At 34.3% G+C, this 14,386-nt stretch overlaps 1 protein-coding gene and 1 pseudogene across 1 annotated transcript in view; both read left to right on the top strand.

Annotated features, from left to right (window-relative positions):
- STXBP5L (syntaxin binding protein 5L) overlaps positions 1-14,386 on the top strand; it is a 325,555-nt gene that overhangs the window by 261,465 nt on the left and 49,704 nt on the right. The gene's annotated exons all lie outside the window — the stretch shown is intronic.
- On the top strand, positions 3,653-4,755 carry LOC125137877 (actin-related protein 2/3 complex subunit 1A-like; annotated as a pseudogene).

The following is a 14,386-nucleotide window of genomic DNA, read 5'->3' as shown; positions in this document are numbered from 1 at the left end:
TTAAGGATCTGGTGTTGCCATGAGCTGTGGTATAGGTCACAGACGCACCTCAGATCCTATGTTGCTGTGGCTCTGGCATAGGCCGGCAGCTATAGCTCAGATTGGACCCCTAGCCTGGGAACCTCCATATGCTGTTGAGTGCAGCCCTAAAAAGCAAAAAAAAAAAAAAGATAAAATCTGATTGCATATAATTTTAGATGAACTTTATTAAATTAGATAATTATGTTATAGTATTTTTAAGTGCAAAGCACTAACGTATTCAGTATTATTAGTTCAATATTAACAAAATTGTTACGAAGCTAATTAGTATTTTACCATTGTAATTGATGTCAAAGGAAGAATCAACATTCTAGTTCTATTTATTGACCTCCTACTACATGACACCATACTATATGATTTGTATATATTATCTGAGATAGTTCAATAATATTGTTCCCACTTTACAAGTAAATTAATTAAGGCTATGAAAAATTCAAATTTGCTTAAGGTCATATAATAGCAAAACTGAATTTTTATCAAGTATATATCATTGCAAAGCTTATAATCTTACAATTACCTATCATTTTGCATAGCATGTACTATTACAAATATCAAATAAAAACTATTTAAAGAATTACACTTTTCTCTAGAAAAATATGCATTCTGATAGTATTTACATTGATTTCCACAGTTTATTTACTAGAATGTTGAAAAGGAAAATAGATGATTCCCAGCCCACTTCGATTATTTATTAAAAGTAGCAAAAAAAAATTAATTCTACTCTGGAGTTCAGTTAGGTATAGTTGTTTACCAATAAACATATTAATAAACAATTTCTGGAGTTCCCGTCGTGGTGCAGTGGTTAACAAATCCGACTAGGAACCATGAGGTTGCGGGTTCGGTCCCTGCCCTTGCTCAGTGGGTTAACAATCCGGCGTTGCCGTGAGCTGTGGTGTAGGTTGCAGACACGGCTCGGATCCCGCGTTGCTGTGGCTCTGGCGTAGGCCAGTGGCTACAGCTCCGATTCGACCCCTAGCCTGGGAACCTCCATATGCCGCAGGAGCGGCCCAAGAAATAGCAAAAAGACAAAAAACAAAAAACAATTTCTACAAATGTCAATCTCTGAAATCTCCTTCCCAATTGCTTCACTCTCACTCTTTTTATATATACTTTAAACAAAGATGAATTATGAAAATTCACATATATATAAAAGATAGTCAAGTGATTACTGAAGAATTTTTTGCAATTAAAAGGATTTACAATAAAATTTCATTAAATCTCTAAGTAGTCGTCAATGTAATTTTATTTTTAATACTTATTTCCCACAAATCTCCAGAAAAAAAAATATAAGTATTCTGAAAGAGGACACATGTTTTTATATGTGTAAATTCTTCCAACATAAAACCTTGGTGTGAAATATACCCTGGGTTGTTTTAGTATGGCTTTAAGAAGATTATTTTCCAGTAATGTATAATCCAACAGTGAAGGAGGGAGATGTGTAAAAAGCTATTGCAATACACGAATAAGGGCCAGAAGTGGGATAACAACAATTAAAATGAAAAGTAGAAGTGTTACCATGGGAGACTTTACAACTGATGGGATTTAGAACAGTGGCGGGAACATGGCTGGTAAGGCATCGGAAATTGGAAGTCAAGGATGACCACAGAGTGTAGGAAATAGCTCTTGTGGAGAGTATCTGGTTTGAGAGAAAAGAAAAATGAGTTCAGGTTGCTCAGGGACATCCATGTTAACCTCTCAGTCAACAATTAAAAATGTAGGGACTGTTGGAGTTCCCAGTCGTGGCTCTGACTAAGAACATGAGGTTGTGGGTTTGATCCCTGGCCTCGCTCAGTGGGTTAAGGATCCGCCTTTGCTGTGAGCTGTGGTGTAGGTCACAGACGTGGCTTGGATCCCTCATTGCTGTGGCTGTGGCGTAGATAGCAGCTGTAGCTCTGTTTGGGCCCATAGTCTGGGAACATCCATGTTTCCTGGGTGCGGACCTAAAAGAAAAATAAGAGGAGTTCCCGTCGTGGTGCAGTGGAAATGAATCCAACTAGGAACCATGAGGTTGCAGGTTTGATCCCTGGCCTCGCAGTGGGTTAAGGATCCGGCGTTACCATGAGCTGTGGTGTAGGTCGCAGATGCAGCTTGGATCTCATTTTGCTGTGGCTGTGGCATGGGCTGGCAGCAACAGCTCCAATTAGACCCGTAGCCTGGGAAGCTCCATATGCCGCAGGTGCAGCCCTCAAAAGGAAAAAAAGGAAAGAAATGTAGGACTGTCTATTGCATAGTATAGGGAATAATATTTAATATCTTGTAATAACCTGTAATGAAAAGTAATATGAAAAAAATATATATGTAACTGAATCACTTTGCTGTACGCCTAAAACTAATACAATATAGTAAATCAACTATATTTCAGTTTAAAAAATAAGGGGGAAAAAATATGTGGAGGTATAGGGTAGGGGGGAATCTCAAGCCCAAAGTAATAGGTAACAACCATTTGTATAAAAATATTAGTGACTGTGTAATATGAGCTATTCCCTGAAGATAAAGGAAATAGGGCAATATCTCTGGGAGCTTTGGATACTATTGTAACTTGTTAAAACAGTCCTTAACTGGAGCAGAAGTAAAACTAGAGTAGGAGTATAACAGTAGGAGTAAAATAATCATAATAACAGAAAAAAATCTCATACATTAGACACTCAGGCAATTAGAAGCCTTAAGTAGTTAGTAATTTATGAAGTAGTTGCCAGAATCATGGGAAATTCCTTTATACTTAACATTTTAACATGTAGTGGAAAATGATCATGTTTTTCAATTTTTTACAAAAAACAGACATTTTTCTAATAAAGATTTTGAATTAATAACCTAAATATGAATTTTATAGAATTCAGATCTTGAATACACATAATCCAGGGGCTGGCACATAACATTTTGAATATAGTGTTATATATGCATCATAGAAATAGACCTCCCTGAACCCTTGAAAAAAAACCTACTACAAGATGTTCTCCAGACAATGAAAAAAAATGCATGGAGATGCCATGGTCAAAGAATAAGTAGTGACTGCTTAATTTATTTAATTGTAGAACTAAATCAACAGTGACAAATATGGTTATAAAGTAAAATGTAAACTTAAAATCCATAACGATATGGAAATACTATAATTTTTAATTTTAGAGTGAAGAGGTTAAAGTTGCTAGCAAAAGAATTAATAATTCTATAGCTAAGTATGGTGGTTAATTGGTGGTGAATTGAGACTGGAGATAAGCAGTGGAAGAGGAATTATACCAATTTCACCTTTGATAAGGAGAAATCAATTGATATTATGCATATATATAGCAAATTTAAGAAGAATTAAAAATACACCTTCAAAAATATACCATTAAAAAATTAACACCACAAAACTTCAAAAATTAGGCAACAGATAATCATCTAAAATTGAAAATAAGAAAATGCAGGCCATATGGTGAAAGGAACTACATAAGACAGAGAAGAAGGAAGAGAGAGAAGAAGTAGAAGTGGAGGAGGAAGAGGAAAAATAACCTACACAAAAGTTGCAGAATGGAATAGGCCTGTTCGTGTTGACTGACCAGAGTCTTCCACTGTGAGCTTATCAGAACTGCCCTGAATCCAGCTTTCTAAACTTTTAAAAGTACCGAAAAAAAAAATGTCCCTCCAACAGTTTTTACTAGAACCAATCACTTGCCATGCTTGGAACAAAGATCATACTCAAGATTGCCTTTAGCCACAATAACTGAAAAGTTCACATCTGTAAGAGGAATGGGAGTCAGTGGGTAAAACCTCGTAAACTCCAGAAGTACAATGGAGACATCACAGGTATTGGTAGGGCTCTAAAGCATGATCATGTTGTCCTTTTCATGAGTCAGAAGGATGGAGTCTGGAAGCTAACCTTGGTGACACTGAGAATCAAGTTAGCCTCTTTTGTGAAGTGGTCTCCTCTAAAGAACAAATTTGCTATGGATAATGAAAAACAATTCACTTCCATCTGTCACTTGAGTATAAAGATGACAAGTAGGTAAGCAAGGACATTAAAAAGCCAGTTCATTCAACTATTCTTAGTTTGGATCGGTATCTCAATAGTGTCTCACTGGCAGCAGGATTATGAGACTTCAAATGCAGATTAAGTACTTCTGCATACAATTATAAAGTGGATGAAAGGCCAACCAGTATGCCATGGAGCAGCAAGGTACCTTTTAGTTAGCTGATGTCAGAGTTTTGTGGCACTGGAAGCTGGGTCCCAGGTTCACCTTCTCTGCCAGTGGGAGCTCTCTGGCCTGGGTCAGCCATGACAGCACTATGTCCAGTGCTGGTATCTCAAACAGTATTCAGGTTTGAATCTGAAAACACAGTTCCTGCCACTCCTGAGCTTATTATATCTCCCAGAGAATGGTGCTGCTGGCTGTGAATGCTGCCCGGTGCTCTTTAAGATGACTCCATCTATTGGACTTTAGTCCCCAACTAGACATTTCAAAATAAAACATCCAGCACAACATGTTAGCCATGGAACACTTCCGCAACATGAACAAGAGAGTCCTGGTCAAGCAACACAATACAGCTTCAGAGATCCTGTACTGGAGTAGCATCACTAACGTACCTATTTATAAGGTAGACAAGCAAGAACATCAGAGAATTTGTCCTATAAAAACCAGTTGGGCCATGACAGTTTGGGATTTCAAGACCCTAGAGTCTTCCATCCAAGGCCTTCAACTAAAATCCCTGAGTGAACCTTTCATGAAAAACTGTAACTGACTGTGTCTGTCACTTGCAAGATAGGAAAGCCAACCACAAGGAAACACTAAAAACACATATCATGCCAATACAATTTGTGTGTTCTCTTTGAATATAATTGGTGACAATATTGGTTTTTTAAAGTCTTTTAAAATTTTTATCTCTTCATGTAATGTTTGCTTTTTTGTTGTTTCATTCAATTCTAGCCCAAAACTTCTCTTTAAGCAGTTCATTATGGAAAATTGTCAAATTAACTTAAAAAGCAGGTAGTATGTAAATTGTCTCCCAGAAAATTAAGTAAAAACACTTTTTTTTAATGAAAGAACAATGATGAAATGTCTCTCATGTCAATAGATATAAAAAGTGAATTACTTAGAAGAAAAAGGTAAGTGTGTGTCACAAACAAAATTCACAAAAGAATCATCTAAAGCCAAGTGATTCAAAGATTAGTAATAGGAAGTATTAGACAACTACTAGCAAAAATAAAATTGGAGTTATGATGTTAATATCAACCAAGTTCAAGGCAAAATAAGTTAAATTGGAAAAGTGTGGTTATTTATAGTGATAAAATGTACCATCCACAATAAAACTGTTTTACAAATTTTAATAAACCAAATAATGTAGGACAACTCTTACAGTTTTTGATATATAAGGACTAATAAGAAATAAATAGAAAATGTGCTAATAATGAGAGAGTCTAACAATTTAATGACAACTTAAGACAAAAAGTAAGAAAAAGCTCAGGAGAAAAAGAGACAATTTACTTGGAAGATTTATTTAATATACCTTGAACTTTATTTTTTATTATCCCTCCCATTTTTAAATTTAAAAAAATTTTTATTATAGTTGATTTACAATGTTTCTTCATTGTAATATACCTGAACTTTATACCTTGAAAATATGTTATGACTTCAAGTGCCCATTGAAAAATTTATAAAATTTAAACCTATGTTAAAATGACAAAGAAACTTTCAGTTCTTAAAAGTAGGATATTACAAACCACGTTTTTAACACAGAGTAATGACCTGAGAAATTAAAACACAAAAATAGAAAACAGAAACCATCTCAACTACCTGGAAGATTTTAAACCCTCAAACAACTCTTGGGCCTGGTTTCTGACATACTAGATCAGTAGCTAGCCTTTTTATTTTTCATATTCCCTGTTATATCATGGATCAAGAACTCTGAAATCATAGACTAGGGTCTAGAATCTAATTGAGAGAAGCTATAAAACTATTTATCCAGAGTAGAGAACAAAGAGGGGGGGCGGTTTGAAGAAAAAATTCCAAACTACATTAAAAAGACTAAAGCTAAAAAAGACTACAAAAATTAACTATTATAATAATTCATTCTATAGGGAGTTAATTCTATTTAAAGAATAACAAGACTTGAAAAATAAGACTTTTGAGAAACTCAGAGCAATAAAAATAACTTTAATTTTTTTTAAGATCAAGAAATCATTGATAACACTGTAAATTAACTATAATGGAAAAAATAAAACTCAAGGGAAAAAAAAGACATGAAGCTAAAACAAGTGCAAATGAAATAGCCAATTTAAAATCTTCGATAACAGTAAATGAACAAATAGGGACTTTTAATAAAGAAATAGAAATTATGAAAAGAACCAAGTGGAAATTTTGGAGCTAAAAATTACTGTAGCTAAAATGAAAAATTCACTGGAAAGATTTAACAGCAGATTTGAGCAGACAGAAGAAATTGGCCAATTGCTCCTGACTCAGAGGAACAAAAAGAAATGAAGGCAAATGAACAGAGGATAAGTGACACCATCAAATATAACAATATATTATGGAAATACTTGAAGGAGAAGACAAAGATCAAAGGGGAAAGAAAGAATATTTGAGGAAATGGCTGAAAACATTGCAAACTTGAGGAAAGATCTGAATCTATTATAGCCAAGAAATTCAATGAACTCTAAATATGAACAACACAAAGAGACCCATACTGTAACCTATAAACAATCAAACTTTATGAAGACAAAGAATCTCAGGAGTTCGTATTGTAACAAACCCAACCAGTATCCATGAGAATGCAGGTTTGATCTCTGGCCTCACTCAGTGGGTTAAGGATCCAGCATCATTGTGGCTGTGGTGTAGGTCAGCAGCTACAGCTCCAATCTCCAATTTAACCACTAGCCTGGGGCTCCAGATGTGCCCCCCCCAAAAAAAGAAAAAAAATAGCAAGAGAGAAGTGACTCACCCTGTATATAAGGGATCCTCAATAAGATTAATAGCCAATTCCACATCAGAAACCACAGAAGCCAAAAGGCAGTACAATGACAATATTTAAAGTGCTGAAAGGAAAACAAAAACTAAAACCTATCAACAAAGAATTCTTTATCTGGCAATATTTTCCCTCATGAAAATGAAAGAGAAATTAAGACATTCCCAGATAAACAAACGTAGAGAGTTTATCACTAGTAGACCCTCCTTACAAAAAATACTAAAGGGAGTCTGCCAGCTGAAATGAAAGGACACTGGATAGTTAACTTGAAGCCATTTAAAGAAATCAAGAACACTGGTAACGGTAACTATATAGATAGATGTCAAAGGCAGTATTATGTTTTTCTTTTCTTAACTCCTCTATTTTGTTTCTTTCATGACTTGAGACAAATATATAAAATAATAAATATAAATCTTTATTAATGGGCATACAATGTATAAAGATATTAAAACAACATACAAGGGGAGGTTGAGGGAGCTCTACAGGAGCTGAATTTTGCATGCTATTGAAGCTATGTTGGTATCAAAATAGACATAAATTTAGGCTATTAATTGTAATCACCAGGATAACCATTTGAAATTAACAAAAAAAATACAGGAAATGAAGTGTGTAGGGAATAAAAAATGGTGTATTAGAAGAAATGAGTCAAACAAAAAGTTGTATTGGAGCAATTCAGAATCAATAAAAGATACGTATTTTGAAAACAAGTAGAAAAATGGCAGAAGTTGAGTACTTCCTTATTAGTAATTACTTTAAATGGATTAAACTCACCAATTAAAAGACAGAGGTTGGCAGATTAAAAAATATATATGGGAGTTCCTGTCATGGTGCAGCGGAAACGAATCCAACTAGGAACCATGAGGTTGCAGGTTCAATCCCTGGCCTCACTCAGTGGGTTAAGGATGCGGTGTTGCCATGAGCTGTGGTGTGGGTTGCAGATGTGGCTAGGATCTGCATAGGTCAGCAGCTGTAGCTCTGATTAGACCCCTAGCCTGGGAACCTCCATATGCTGTGGGTGCAGCCCTGAAAAGACGGAAGACAAAAATAATAAATAAATAAATACATAAATAAAATATATATGATCCAGGGGAGTTCTCATTGTGGCACAGTGAAAACAAACCCAACTGGTATCCATGAAGATGCGGATTCAATCCCTGGCCTTACTCAGTGGGCTAAGGATCCAGCAATACCCTGATCTGTGGTGTAGGTCGCAGACATGGCTTGGATCCTGCATTGCTATGGCTGTGGTATAGGCTGGCAGCTGTAGCTCCAATTCAACTCTAGCCTGGGAACTTCCATATGCTGTGGGCACAGCCCTAAAAAGAGGGAAAAAAAAAAATATATATATGCACCCACACACACACATATATATGAATGATCCAACAATATGTTATTTACAAGAGACTCATTTTTAGATAAAAAAGCATAAATAGATTAAAATTATAAGGATAGAAAAGATAGTCCATGCAAGTAATAACCAAAAGAGAGCTTGGGTGGCAATATTAATAACAGATAAAGTAAACTTTAAGTCAAAAGCCTACAAGTGACAAAGAAGGATCTTATATACTGAAAAGTATCAATTCAGTTAAAAGATATAATAATTGTAAATAAAAATGCACCCAACACCAAATCCCAAATATATGTGGCAAACATTAATGGAAATAATTAAAGGGAGAATTAGACAATTCAGTAATAATAAGGAATCCAATCATTTGCTCTCAATAATGGATAGAAAATCTAGATAGGAGATCAAAATAGAAAGAGAGGATTTACATAATAATGTAAACCAACTAGTCCTAATCAACATAGAGTACTCCACACAATAATAAAAGAATATATATTCTTCTCAAGAGCATATGGAACACTCTCCAGTAAAGGGCTTATTTTAGGCCACAAAACAAATCTCAGTAAATTTTAAAAGATTAAAATTATAGCAAATTTTCTCTTTTACCATAATGAAAAGACACTAGAAATCTAAAATAAAATAAGAAAATTCACAAAACTTGGAAATTAAACAGCACACTCAACCAATGGATTAATGGGGAAAATTACAAGGGAAATTCGAGATACTTTGATACAAGTGAAAACAAAAAAACTAAATGTATAGGTTATACCAAAGACACAGCTCAGAGGAATATTTGTAGCTATGAATGCCTACATTAAAAAGATTTAATCAATAACTCTACACCTTAACAAAAGAGCAAATTAAACCTAAAGCTAGCACAGGTAAGGAAATAATAAAGATTAGAGAGAAAATGAAACAGAATAGAAAAAAATAATCAACCTATACATTGGTTCTTGGAAAAGATGAACAAATTGACAAAACTTTACCTAGACTGACTAAGAAAAAATAAACAATTAAAAACAGGAATGAAAGTGGGAACATTAGTATCACACTTACAGAAGAAAGGATTGTAAGAGAATACTATGAACAATTGTATGCCAACATTAGATAACCTAGATGAAATAGGCAAATTCCCAGAATACTTGAATTACCCAAATGGGCTCAAGAAGAGAAAGAAAATTGAACATAGCTATAAGCTGACATTGAATCAGTACTTAGAAACTCCTGACTGCAGTGGCTCAGTTCACCGCAGAGGCACAGGTTCAATCCTCAGCCCAGCAGAGTGGGTTAAGGATCTGACATTGTTGCAGCTGTGGCATAGGTAGGAGCTGTGGCTTGGATTCAGTACCTGGCCCAGGGAATTTCCATATTCCGTGGGTGCAGCCATTAAAAAAAGGAAGGAAGGAAAAAAAAACTCTGCCAAAAATCACATCTAGAATAAGGTGTGGAACTAATTTATATTCCAGTATATATTCAAAATGTTAGTAAAATTCAACAATTTCAATGTCAGAAATGTATTAATCAGAATTGTTGAATAGTAATCTTTCAAGTAAGTTAAAACACTTGTTCATACAATATGTTAAAATAGTGAGGGGGAAAGGTTTTCCACTATTACAGAAGAAATTTAGAAATGACACTCAAAAAAATTAAAGTGAAGATATAAACTTGTATGCCAAATTTAAAGAGGAAAGTCTTTTTAATAACTTTTAACAAATATATAAAGAGTGGATAACTAGCATTTGAAGTCTAAAGATTCCCATGGTTTAACCAAACTGTTAATTTCTAGTTGAGTGGCCATAAGCTGGTCTGTCCATTAACCTGGACCTCAGTTTTTATATTAGAACATAGTATTGATGCTTTTTTGACCACATTCTTCCCAGAATTTGAAATGAATACACAAAATACATACTAGTGCATATGCATAATCTCTTGATATGCATAATCTTTATCAGCCCATGTACCAAAACTTAGTGAAATATTTTCAGTATTTTTTGAATAGTGGAGGATTTAGAAATTGGTAATCAAAATATTAGGAATTATAAACTTTTGTCATTAGATTAGAATGAAATCAACCTGTGAACTTTTCTTATCTACACTGTTAAACTTTATTTCACAACATTCTAATCATAACAATCCTTAAAATATACAAATAAAATATATTAATAAAATAAAAAAAGAATTGATACAAATTCTTTTGAAACTCTTCCAAAAAATAGAAGAGGAAGGAACATTTCCTAACTCTAGCAATGACACCAGCATTACTCTGATTTCAAAGCTAGACAAACATCACAAGACAATAGAGGCCAACATTCCTTATGAATATACATGGAAACAGTTTTAACAATGTATTAGCAAACAAAATTGAACAGCATATTAAAAGGATAATGTAAAACTTGTATATTGAAAACTACAAACATTGATAAAAGAAATTAAAGAAGACCTAAATAAGTGAAAGCACATTCCTTTTTCATGAATTAGAATGCTTAGTATTGTTTAAATTAAAAAAAAATCTAACAGATTTAATGCAGTCCTAGTCAAAATACCAATAGCCATTTTAAATAATGGAAAAGTTTATCCTAAAATTCACGTGGAAATGCCAAGGCAAGAAAAGCCGAAACAATGCCGAAAAAACAAATTTGGAAGACTCACACTTCCCAATTTCAAAACTTCCTTTGTAGCTACACATATAAAAACAATGTGGTATTGGCATAAAGAAAGACATATAGATCAATGATAGAATTGAGAGTCCATAAATAAAACCATACATCTATGACCAACTGATTTTCTACAAGTTTCTGCAAAAATTCAGTGGGGCACAGGGGGGATAAGGGGGGCGAAGGAAAATAGTCCCTTCAACAAGTGGTGCTAAGACAACCAAAAATCCACATGAAAAATCATGGAGATGGACAATTACCTCCTACCACATCCAAAAAAGAGAAATATATCAATGACTTAACTTGAAGAAAGAAAACTATAAAACTCTTAGAAGAGGAGTTCCCATTGTGGTGCAGTGGAAATCTGACTAGTATCCACGAAGTTGCAGGTTCAATCCCTGGCCTTACCTGGTCAAGGATCTGGCCTTACCATGAGCTGTGGTATAGGTCACAGACTGCGGCTCAGATCCCAAGTTGCTGTGGCTGTGGCTTAGGCCAGCAGCTATAGCTCCAATTTGACTCCTAGCCTGGGAACCTTCATATGCCACAGGTGTGGCCCTAAAAAGCAAAGAGAAAAGAAGAAAAAAAAAAGAAGAAAAGAAAAAAGAAAACAGATTGGCATTTTCTTCTAAAATTAAAACAATTACTGTATTATCTAACAATCTCATTTCTGAGTTACTTATTCTAGAGAATGTAAACTGATCTTCACGCAAAATCTGTAAACAATGTTCAGAGCAGATTTAATTGTAATAGCCAAAAACTAAAAACGACCCAAGTGTCCCTCAGTGGGTGAATGGTTATACAAAATGTGGCACATTATACCATAAAATACTATTTAGCAACAAAAGAGAACTATTGATATTCACAACTTGTATGGTTCTCAAGAGAATTGTGCTGAGTAGGAAAAAAAAAAAAAAAAGCTGATCCTAAAAGATTAAATACTGAATGAATCCACTGATACGACAATCTTGAAATAGCAAATTATAGAGCTGGAGAACTGATTAATGTTTGCCAAAATTTAGGAATGAGTAAGGGAATGACTAGTGTAGCTGTAAAAGAGGAACACAGGAGACACTGTTGGTGATAGAACAGTTCTGAATCTTGATTATAGCTACCCAAATCTACACATGTGAAAAAAATATGTAGACCTACACATACATACACACAAATAAGTGTATCTAACACAGATAAAATATGAGTAAGCTCTATGAACTGTGTAAATGTCATCCTCTTTGTTTTGATTTTAAACTATAATTATGCAATGTATTAGTGATGGGGAAATGGGTGAGGAGTACCTGGGACCTCCCTGTACACTTTTTCTAAAATAACAGATATTTTTAAATTTGTATACAATTTTTAAAGGTTATACTCCATTTAAAGTTATTACAAAATACTGGTTATATTCCCTGTATTGTACAATAAATATATTCTTGCAGCCTATCTTACACCTAATACTTTGTATGTGCCACTCCCCATCCCGGTATCGCCCCTTCCCCCTTCCCTCACCCCACCAGTAACCACTTGTTCTCTATATCTGTGGGTCTGCTTCCTTTTTGTCACTAGATTTTTTGTATTTTTTTTAGATTCCATATGTAAGTGAGACTATATAGAATTTGTCTTTCTCTAGCTTATTTCACTTAACATAATGCCCGCCAAGACCACCCAAGTGGCTGCAAATGGCAAAATTTCTTTTTATGGCTGAGCAGTATTCCATTGTGTGTGTGTGTGTTACATATATGCTACATCTTTATCCATTCATCTGTTGATGGACACTTAAGTTGCTTCTATCTTGGCAATTATAAATAATGTGGCTATAACCATTGGGATGCATGTATCCTTTCAAATTAGTGTTTTTGGAGAGTTTTATATATATATATATACACACCCAGAAGTGAACTCGCTGGGTCATATTATAGTTCTATTTTTAGTTTTTTGAGAAACTTTCATACTGTTTTCCACAGTGGCTGCACCAATTTACATCCCTACCAACAGTGCAAGAGGGTTCCCTTTTTCTATTTTTAATTAATGTTTTAAACCAATTTTACATACTGCACACTCCCCTTGCCTCCCCACCCCCACACATACACAGAGCCTCTCCACCTATAACATCCTCCACCAGAGTGATACCTCTGTTATAACTGATGAACATATATGAATACATCATTACCCAAATCCATTGTTTACATTAGGGCTCATGCTTGATGTTTTAACGTGTGTAATGACATTTATCCATCATTATGTAATACATTAGATACAGAATGCAGAATAGTTTAACTGCTCTTAAAATCTGTATCAGCCTATTCATTGCTTCTTTCCCCTAACTCCTATCAACTATCAATCTTTTCACTGTCTACATAGTTTTCTCTTTTGAGAATGTCATACAGTTGAAATCATATAGCGTGTAGTCTTTTCAGGTTGACTTCCTTCATTCAGTAATATGTATTTAAGGGTCCCCCTTTTTTTCATGGATTCATAGCTCATTTCTTTATAGAACTGAGTAACATTCCATTGCTTGGAGGTACAACAATTTATTTATCCATTCAGATTTTTGTGTGGATATAAGTTTTAAACTGCTTTGAATAAATACTAAGGTGCATGATTGCTGAATCATATGGTAAAAGTATGTTTGCTTTTTTAATAAGCTAAAAAACTGTTCCCACAGTCAATTTTGCATTCCCACCCTCAATAAATGAGTTCTTATTGTGCCACATCCTTCCAAGCACCTGGTATTGATAGTGTTTTGGATTTTTGCCACTCTAATAGATGTGTAGTGGTTCCTCACTCTTGTTTTAATTTGAAATTTTAAATATATGCTTATTTGCCATCTATCCTCTTTGTTATCTGTTCAGATCTTTTGCCCATTTTTAGTCAGATTGTTTTCTTAAAGTTGCATTATAAGAGTTCTTTGTATATTTTGGTTTACAGTGATTTATTAGGTACATCTTTTGCAACTATTTTCTTCTAGTCTGTGGCTTGTCTTGTCATCCTCTTGATAGTGCCTTTTACAAAGCAGAAGTTCTTAATTTAATGAAGTCACAATTATGAATTATTTTTTTTCATGGATTGTGCCTTTGGTGTTATATCTAAGAAATCATCATCAAACCCAAAGTCGCAACATTTGCTACTATGTGGATTTACATTTCATTTTAACATTTAGGACTATAATCCATTTTTGAGTTAATTTTCATGAAAGTGTAAAATTTGCATCGACTCATTTTATGTGTATGAACATTTCTAGTTGTTCGAGTATCATTTGTTGAGAAGACTGTCTTTTATCCATTGTATTGCTTTTGTTCCTTTGTCAGTTAACTGACTACTTGTGCAGATCTATTTATAGGTTCTCTATTCTGTTCTATGGTATACTTATTTTTTTCATCGATACCATTCTGTCTTTATTACTTTAGGTTTATAT

This window comes from Phacochoerus africanus, chromosome 1, assembly GCF_016906955.1.
Source record: "Phacochoerus africanus isolate WHEZ1 chromosome 1, ROS_Pafr_v1, whole genome shotgun sequence".
Taxonomy (NCBI): Eukaryota; Metazoa; Chordata; class Mammalia; order Artiodactyla; family Suidae; genus Phacochoerus; species Phacochoerus africanus.
Note: the sequence above shows the minus strand (reverse complement) of the source record. Positions and strands in the feature narration are given on the sequence as shown.